Source organism: Lactuca sativa, chromosome 8, assembly GCF_002870075.4.
Source record: "Lactuca sativa cultivar Salinas chromosome 8, Lsat_Salinas_v11, whole genome shotgun sequence".
NCBI classification, from domain to species: domain Eukaryota; kingdom Viridiplantae; phylum Streptophyta; class Magnoliopsida; order Asterales; family Asteraceae; genus Lactuca; species Lactuca sativa.
Genome location: NC_056630.2, coordinates 324,529,811 through 324,540,166, shown reverse-complemented (window position 1 = coordinate 324,540,166; position 10,356 = coordinate 324,529,811).

Below are 10,356 nucleotides of genomic sequence, written 5' to 3'. Positions count from 1 at the left end.
ATGGTGCTCGGCGAGTGCATGAACAGACTCGGCGAGTCCAAGGCAATCTTCATGGAACTCGGCGAGTTGTTCATCAACTCGGCGAGTCGAGGACAGAACGTGTTCATAGGATGACAAGTAACTCGACGAGTTATTCATACAACTCGGCGAGTCAGGGCAGGACATGAGTATCAGTTGATGATGAACTCGACGAGTTGTTCATACAACTCGGCGACTCGGACGAGGATTCAGTCGGTGTTCTTTTGGAAGGAAAACTCGTCGAGTCATCGCCTAACTCGAAAAGTAGAGACGGTTATGAGGTCTGATAGAAGAATAGAGACTCGGCGAGTTGACGAGTCAACTCGGCGAGTCAGGTCAACTGGAAGTTGACTTTGACTCTGACTTGGTCAAGGGTTAAAATGGTCATTTTACCCTAAGGGTAGATGTTAGTTTCTGACTAAGTGTTTTGTGGGAATTTTAGCCGGAGGATTTCCGGAGCAGCAATGGCAGCAGTTAGAGGATTCCTGCACAGTTTAACAGCTAGCAGGTGAGTTACCTTCCAGTAGGGATGGGTCTAAGGCCACAATGTCGGCCCACCATTAAAGAGTATTTAGAAGATAATTTTCTTTGTGATAATCTATCTTGGTTTGCTATGCGTTTGGTTATGTGTTATATCTATATGATATGTTACATGATAGGGATAGATTCCCTGATAGTGGTTCGTAGGACCAAGGGGTAGGTCAGTACCCGGATATGTATGAATGTGTGCTTATATCTGCTATTGTATGCCAGTGGTAGGGGGTGGAATAGTCCCCGGTTACCGGTTGAAAGATACCGATGTCGATTACCGGTTGAAAGATACCAATGACGATTACCGGTTGAAAGATACCGATGATGATTACCAGTTGAAAGATATCGATGACGATTACCAGTTGAAAGATACTGATGGTATTGTATGGTATGTGGTATGATGGGGGAACTCACTAAGCCCTGTGCTTACGGTTTCATTTTTTGGTTTCAGGTACCTCTTCATCCAACGGGAAGGAGCCGGCGGCGTAGCATCGCATCACAGACACTCGCATATGATTTCCGCGCGGTGTTTTCTGGGATTGTACTCTTATACGACATTTGTTTGTGGTTGTGGGTTTCAAATATGATACTTGGTTTGAGATGATGTGTTTATACAGTATTTTCTAATAAATGTTTTATGAATTAATTAATCAAAAATGAAATTTTTGGGCTTGAATTTTGGGATGTTACACTCCATCATTGTCTTCTTCTACCATAACTGTTAAAATAGTTGTTTCTGCAGTTTGTTGTGGAGTGACTCCCGGTACTGTGTAGACTTGGTTTGGGGTAGTTTGAACCTTTTGGTATACAACAGCTTTAGCTTTGAGAACTTTGGTTTTGTCGGTAGACGAAGAAAAATCAACGGAGTTTTCAGAAATTAGGTTCTTGTGTAACTTAGGTTCGTTTTTGGCTAATTCAGAACAGTCCACCAAATCCTCTACAGAGATTTCACTCATATCATCATCTTCATTAAGTTCAGATGTATTTTCAACATCAATTTTATTTTCTGAACTTAAAATGGCATTCACAGAGTCAAATTTTTGTATAGTTTCGGCTCTCAATTTCAATCTGTCATTTTCTTCTAATAGATTTTTGAGCATGTCCTTGTGGTCCTTGGACTTTATGTAGGATTCAATTTTGTCCAGACCTATTTTATACGCTGGAGACACTTCATCAGAAGATACAACACTTTCACAGTTGTAGGCTTCAACATCAATTTCATCCTCCTTTAATTCAAGGAAGGGTAAAATCATACGATGTATCTTCTTCCCTATTTCACAATCAAGATGCAACTCAGTGATGTTAAAATAGAGTCTCTTAGGAATTAAACAAAACACATTTCACTATTTAAGAAGTTTAAGATTGTCCTTTTGCAAATAAATAGAATCATCTTTAGATCTAATTAACTCCTTTTCCTTTTGCTGGATCCACATCCTTCGTTCCTCACTCTTTAATGAAATCCTGCGGATTTGATCAGTTAGGTTAGAATTTGTGACACGGGTTTGGGTGAAACTGCTACTTATGCTTGAGAATTTTGACTTTAAGTTATTTAATTCCTTTTCATAATTATTAACAGGTATTTTCAGAGAAGCAAGAATATTTTGTACCTTTTTGATCAACTCATCACATTCGTTGATCTGAGCACTGACAGGCTTGGTAGCAAAACATCTGTCCTCTCGCTCCCTTTCCTCTTCAACTCCCCCATCAGTTGTGTATCCTCTCATTTGGGACACACCGTCGGTCACTACAAGGCATCTTCCCATTGCATGATCTGCTTTTGCCAGCATAGCCTTTCCATGAGTGGGCTTCCTGACTTCATCATCCTCAGAATATGTGGACCAGACCTCCACACCACCAAATTCATCACTGTTGTTTGTATCCTGCATAATTAAAGAATTCATGGTAGAGTTATTAGCAGCAGACTTTCTTTTCTTTATTTCCTCCAATCTTCTCAGGAGGCTCGCTTCCTCATCTTCTTCGTTTGTCTTTTCTTCTTTCTTTCTCAACATATAGTCTTTAGCAAAATGACTTTGGCCTCCACAGTAATGGCAGTCGAATCCTAAGACTCCTCCAACTTTTTCTTCCTTCTTTGACACTTCAGATTTTGACCCCATCTTCGGTTCCTCCTTGATTCTTTCGGCGTTGTAACTACCCTGCCAGTTTTAGTTCTTGTTGGCTGGGAATTTCTTCTTAATGAATTTTCTGGGATTGGACACCATCATGGCATATTCTTCACCGGTTAGATCATAATTTGCAAGATCTAATTCCTCTTCTTCTTCAACCGAAATTTTTCCTTTGGAGACAAGAGCTAAAGAACCCAGACTAAAAACCACATTCGTTTCCTTAGATAGAGCATTCTCATTGGATTTCAAAATACCCACTAGTTTTGTCAGAGAATAAGACTTGAATTGTTCATAAGCTTTGACTGTTGACACAACAGCCATCCATTCAGGTATGAGGCCATTAATGAAAGTAACCTTTTGTTCGATAACTTTCCTTTCAATCCCATGCTTTATCATCTTACTTAAAAGATGATTGAAGCGATCAAAAGTTTGAACAAGTTTTTCTTCAGGCTTCTGCTTAAAGTCACCAAATTCAGGCATCGAGAGAGTTTGGATAGAATATTCCAAGTCTTCGTCTGTGGAATATAATTCCTTCAATCTATCCCAGATCTCTTTAGCTGTAGTGCAAGAACTCACTAAATGAAACGTATCCGACTGCAGCACAAACCTTATCATCCTCAGGGCCTTGATGTTGCATTGAAACTTCTCCTTTTCATCCTGAGGAATATCTTTGACAACATTGACATGTTGATTGTATTCTTTCTGTGTTTTAACAATCTTAGATGTGCTTGAGTGAGCAAATGGTCCTGCAGTAATAGCTTCCCAGATTAAATACCCATTATCCTCCGATCCAATCATGTAAACTTCATAGTCTTGTGTATACAAGATTGGTATTCTTGTTGTAGACCCTATGCTGTTGGAGATATTGATCGGATTGGTTTGTGAATCATCCATGGACATTGTAAATACTTTTGATCAATAACCTATAAAAGATCAGACTTGTAATATACCATTAGGGTTAGATCAAAAATTAATGAGATACGTCAATATAGAGTGACGGCTCAATAAATATCAATCAACGCAGAATTAAAAACCCTAAGAACTTCTTCGACAGAAGAGACGTGTATGAATTACACAGTCTCCTGCTCTGATACCAATTGTTGAGTTTAAAATTCTTAGATCGATTAGATCTTTCACAAGTACGATTATAGAAATCAAACAATTTAAAACAATATGAGAATGAACACAGATCAGAATCAAATATATGCTTATGATTCAAAACAGAGTCACGCCTCAGCAGAGCTCAATGAAGAACTTCCACTGTAGAGGCGAGCTAGGGTTTATAAAAATATGAAGCAAATAAACAATGAAAGTGATAACTACTAAGTCTGCATGCATGCAACTTATATACTAAACCCTAGTACAAAAATATGCTCGGTTGGACAAGCCCAATATCGGCATTCAAACTGGGCTAAGGACCGAGCCCATGACGCAATCTAATAAACACAACAATTTACCATCGATGAAAATATGCAACATATCATCTTCGTACTTAACAAAGACAAGGGTAAGAAGCCCATCTCGGAAAGTTACGAAGCTCATTACTCCGGACCACCACCAAAGCCGAAATCAAGTTGGTCCCAAGAAGAAATTAATCAAGCTTTAGAGGAAAGCATCCAGATTTAAGCGCTCAAAGACAATCCTAATCCGATGTTGGGGCTCTCTCCTCTATTCCGAGAAGGGATTATCCATGATCTAGATATATTACCGTTTATGTATTATGTGTAACATCCGGATTCCCGGGTATATTATTTTGCTAATTAATTTTCGAGGTTCAATGATCTACTCGACGAGTTGGTGCTACTACTCGCCGAGTAAAGGCGGGTATGGCTACGTGGGTTTAATAATCTACTAGACGAGTCTGAGAGTCGACTCGCTGAGTAGGTGTTGTGAGTGGAAACCCTAAATCCTCGGGTTTGGGGCCTATATAAGGACACTTATAGCCTCATTTACGGCTCCCCATCTGCTTCCCTTCCCTGACAGAAACCCTAATCGTACCCTTGAGCTTTTTAGAGAGTATTGAGCCATTATTTGAGAACCTTGTTGCATTGTTGGTAGATAATGAGAGGATTTCAAGCAAGGATCATAAAGAGGCTGTTAGATCTTCTGCTAAACATCAAGGATCTTCTGTTTAAGGTATAAAGTTTGTACCTTTACCATTAGTATGAGTAGATCTTATGATTTTAGAGTTAGGGCTTCATTTCCATCTTATTTTGGGACTTTGAAGGTTTTGAACACCTTTTTAGAGTTGGACATCAGATCTGGACCTTGTAAGGTCCCTTGAGTCAAAATTCCCCTACTTTATTCAGCCATGTTAGCTCCTTGAATGAGAAACTCCTTCTCAAGCATGTTCTTGGCATTTCTAGCCCTAAAGTGCCATGCATGAACGTAAAGCTCGTGGCTTTACGTGATATTCAAGCCTTGACAGCTTAGATCTAGAGTGTGAAGGAGTTTTCTGCCTTGAAATCATCTGAATAAAAATTGGCCTGAACGGACTTGCCGTGTCGATGTGTCAGATCGACGAGTCGGTTACGGTTGGTCCCGATGAGATGGACCACACAATATCTTGGTGAGTTACGGGTTAACTTGACGAAATGGACTTTCATGACACTATTGAGGAATGTTGGGACTCAACGAGTCGCACGAGTGCACTCGGTAAGTCAGGTCAACTGGAGTTGTTGACTCGAGTTTGACTTCTGTTGACATTAAGGTTTGGTCAAATGGAGCAACGGAGATCAGGGAGGGGTAAAATGGTCTTTTACCCATTCCTAGGGCTAGAATGAAAGAGAGAACGACTTTTAGTGTATTTTGGTATGAGTAGAGTATTGATTAGAGACGCTTATCTAATGTGTTAGGCGGAGTCTAGTTCGAAATTTCCGAGTACGTGACCGTTACTTGCTAGTTTACGAGGTGAGTCTTCTCACTATACTTTACCTTGAGTGGTATTTATATGTGACAAGAGGCTCTTATGTGCTTACTTGAGTTGTGCATTTTTTCTGTGTGATATACATGATACGTTATGTGTTACCAAGAACAGACCGGAAGGTCCAACGAGTTGTGATACCGGAGGGTCCTCACTGAGACCGGACCAGAGGGTCCAATGAGCTGTGGGACTAGAGGGACCCACTGAGACACATATACCAAAGGGTCTTACAGACTTATAGCCTCGAGTGGCTAATGTGCTTTACGTGGTATTTTGGGGAACTCAATAAGCTTCATGCTTACCATGTTATGTGTTATGTGTTTCAGGTACTTCCGAGGATCGCGGGAAGGCACCGACTTGATTATACACACACTTCTGTGCTAGAGCTATATTTATTTTGGATCCTGGATTCGTGAAAATAGTTTTTGAAATGTGTATTGATATTGATACTTGAAGTTTTTGGAGAAAATGTGTTATGTGTTTTATCGTGTTTTAAAAATGAAAATTTTGGTTTGAAAATTTATGTCGTTACAAGTTGGTATCAAAGCCTTAGTTCGAGGGATTCGGATGCACCTTCGGGTATGTCTGGACTCAAACTGAGGATTTGAGAAAAAAATTCAAGAGAGTCTTATGTGCTTACTTGAGTTATGCATTGCGTTTGTGTGATATACACGCTAAGTTATGTGTTACCGAGACTGGACCACAGGGTTCAACGAGCTGTGAGACCGGAGGGTCCTCACTGAGACTGGACCAGAGGGTCCAACGAGCTGTAGGATTGGAGGGTCCCACTTAGAAACATAGACCAGATGATCTTACATACTTATAGCCCAGATTGGCTGATGTGCTATATGTGGTATTTTTGGGAACTCACTAAGCTTCCTGCTTACCATGTTGTGTGTTATGTGTTTGAGGTACTTCCAATGATTAAGGGAACGCACTGGCTTGATTGTACACACACTTCTGAGCTGGAGTTATATTTATTTTGGATCCTGGATTCGTGAAAAACGATTTTTGAAATGTGTATTGATATTTGATACTTGAAGTTTTTGGAGAAAATGTGTTATGTGTTTTATGGTGTTTGAAAAATGAAAATTTTGGTTTGAAAATTTACGTTGTTACACTATGACATTCCCAGTAATGATTCAGAATAACTTTGTCCCCCCTCTCTCTCTTTCTCTCTGTACAGCAAGTATTACACCAAGTTTGCCCTTATACATCCTGAAGATGATCTGCAATTGATCATCCGAACTGAGCATAAAAGATTGAAGACCTTTTATTCCAAAAACACAATTCCTCAAAAAGAAGTGTGGTCTAAGAAGAGGATTACAAAAATCGCAGGGTGTGGAAGGAATATTCTAGCCAAGTTTGAAATCAATTTTGTGTTGTTCCGATACTACATCTTCCAGAATAAACCAAATCAATACACCATCACTGATGTTGACTTCCCTACGATCATTTCGAACGACATCTTGACTATCGCAACACATTTCCGGAGTCATCAGAATGACAATATCAGCATAGGCGCTTACCATGCTGCCTTAAGCTTCATCAAAGACAATGTAGCTGAATTCCGCTAATGCGATTAGGAATTGGCACATCTATTTGGAACTGAAAACTTCCTTGCCAAGATTGATTATGTTCTACCGAAAGTTGATATGTTAGCTGAAGGGCCCATTGACGATCCGGTGTTGGGGTTTGTCAACAAGCAAAGAAAGACAAACAAGAAGGACTTCTTCTGAGTCCTTGACAAACACCTAGTTCCAACTAAAGCTCTTCAGAAATTCATCAGTCGTGCATCCAAGTCAGAAGCTCCGGAAAATGTTAAGGCAAAGTTTCTGAGTCAGCTGCAGTGGTATATTGAAGTTCGAAATTAGTTATTCAGAGCTTATGTTTTTATCAAGGAAGAAGAAAACTGAACTGACTTGATTGCTAAGTTCACTTAGGGGAGATTGTTGTAACCTGAAAGTGAACCTCTAGCAATCATCCAATAAATTCCATAGTCAGTTTCAGTTCTGAAGTGAAATTGTTTCGAAGTCAGTATGTGGATCGATGTGAAGACTTTTTTCAAAGTAGAAGATCAGAGAAGAGGTTCCGAAAGAAGTGAAGACATTCTGGAATAGATTATGTGTCTAGAATGGAGTTTATGTTTATCAGTCTGTATTAATTTATTTTTTCATTTAGCTTGAGGTAACTTGTCATAGGACTTAGTCTCTTTTTTTTAATTAGATAAACAGAGTGTCAGGAGTAACTCTATTAACCAGTCCTATGTATGTATGTGGTTAGTACGATGTAATTTGTTCTCCTATTTATAGGATCTTTCTAGATCAAAGTCAAATGACAGATTATTCAACCAAAGATAGCATTATTCATTTTTACTTCACTTTCTATTCACTTTCAAATCGTTCACTCAAACATTTTTCTTCATTTATTGTCATTACCTTGATCATTATCTTCACTCTTCATTTCTGTCTTGAATACTTGTTGAATGCATTAACTCAGACTTGACTGGTCTTGCCATACTTGAATGGAACATTCTTTAGTTGCAGACATTGATCTTAAGCATTAAATCAAGGTTCTTAAGCATTAAATCAAGGTTTGAATTTTCGAACCTTGTCCCTGCGCATCAGATCATCTTGTACTCACAACACCAAATTGTAACACTCTAAATTTTGAAACAAAATTTTCATTTTTATTTCTCAAAATATTACTCATAAATTCAAGTCATCAAAAAATGATAAGTTATTATGAAAACAATATCAGAGTATCCCAAAATCCTTAAATCTCCATAAGCCGACGGATGTGTTCAATCATGCCTCAACCTTCCTGGAATCTATAGAAGTACCTGAAACACATTTAACTCAACACAGTAAGCACGAAATTGAGTGAGTTCCCCAAATACCACACACACACAAATGAATAGCCTCTCATGGCTATATCTTGATAAGGACCCTCCGGTCATGTCTCTCAGTGAAGACCCTACGGTCTCACGTCTCAGTATGGACCCTTCGGTTATAGCTCAACATATACACATAATAATATAACAACATAAGTCACAAAGAGAGAATGCATAACACATATCTCTATATAAGCATATAAGGCCCTCCGATCAACAATACAAATAAGACCCTCCGGTCAATTACACGAACAAGACCCTCCGATCAATAACACGAATAAGACCCTTCGATAAATAACACGAATAAGACCCTCCATTCACACATAAATTACCACATAGGTAAGTATAGTGAGAAGACTCACCTCAGCTACTACTCGAGAAACCCTACATTGTCGTTGTTGTTGTGCACTGACTCTTGAACTGGGCCAAAACAACCCAACACTATAATCAAAGACTATACAAGGGTACAACCCAACACTATGCCCCATAGATGGCCCAACTAAACAGCCCCACTAATGACCCAACTCATTGGGCCCACCAAGGACTAAGTCCAAGACTTAACTATAATCCAAAACACCCTTCTCAAGTGGCCCAACCAGGCACCAACAATCGATTCCAAGAAGACATCCCAAACCGAAGCCCAAATATGCACACCCACTTAGACAAAGTACGCAGGGCATAGTCAGTGGTACGATGTGCATACTCGCTTAATGGTTTGTATGTTGCTTGTACTGGCTTGTACGCCATCGTACTTCCCTCTTAAACCCACTTTTCCATTAAGTACTTAATGCTTTAAGCCATACGTCTAAACTACAGATCTGAGTCTGAAATCACGTTTAAACCCTTAAAGTCACTAGCTTTGTGACTTTGCATGACCCACATAATCCCAAACTCCAAAACTGACATTCTACTTCCATGAAAACGGTCTTAACTCTTGCATGAACCCATTAAGACTTCCAACATGACAAATTTATGATTTTAGATCCCAAATAACACTGAGAGGCGCAACCCTAAGCTCCAAACATGACATGGAGTCAAGGGACTTCATCAATGGGACGAAAAGAACCCATAAACTCAACCCAAAAGAGATATAAGAAAATAACAACCAAGTTTGAGACTTTATACCTCAAATAAGAGCCAAAGGTTGATGAGGTTGGTCATAAATTGTGGTTTATACTTTTCTTTTCATAAGATATTAAAGTTCTCGGTCTAGGACCGAAAACACCATGTTTTGGTGTTGTTTGGACCGAAATCACATGTGATTTCGATTAGGCTTAATATTGTCTTGTTTGGGTTTTGGGGTGGGCTTTGGTTATTAGGTCTAGGTATAAATAGTTTCATTTTAGCCTTGTAATTGGAGGGGCATCTTTGGGGGCTGCCATAAGCCAATAACACGTTCAACAGTGAAACAGAGAGAAAACAAAGTGTAATCGTGTATCTTATGTACCCAACTATTCATTTATAATAATGTGCATTTAAGATTAATCATCTTGTTCTTATTCATATTATATCTAGCATCATTCACTATATTGGGATTCCGCACCATCATAGTGAAATGCGAATGATACCTAGAGATTTCAGGACTTACAACTAGTATGAGAGCTTGAATCGGTATCAATTGAATTGCCAAGATATTAAGAGTTGCTTGGATTTTTCCTTCGATTTCTGGGTGTTTTTGAATTATTTTGGACGAATTTTTGGCTGTTTGTTCTTCGTGTTCCTCATATTTTTGGATTTTTGATCGAGTTTGGCATTAAATATTTGAAAATCACGTGTTTTTTGCAAGTTTTGGGTGTTTAAGGTCAAAATCTGCAAGATTTCGGTGGCAAACCTCGGTCTCGGTCAGATTCCTCGGAAATATCGACGGC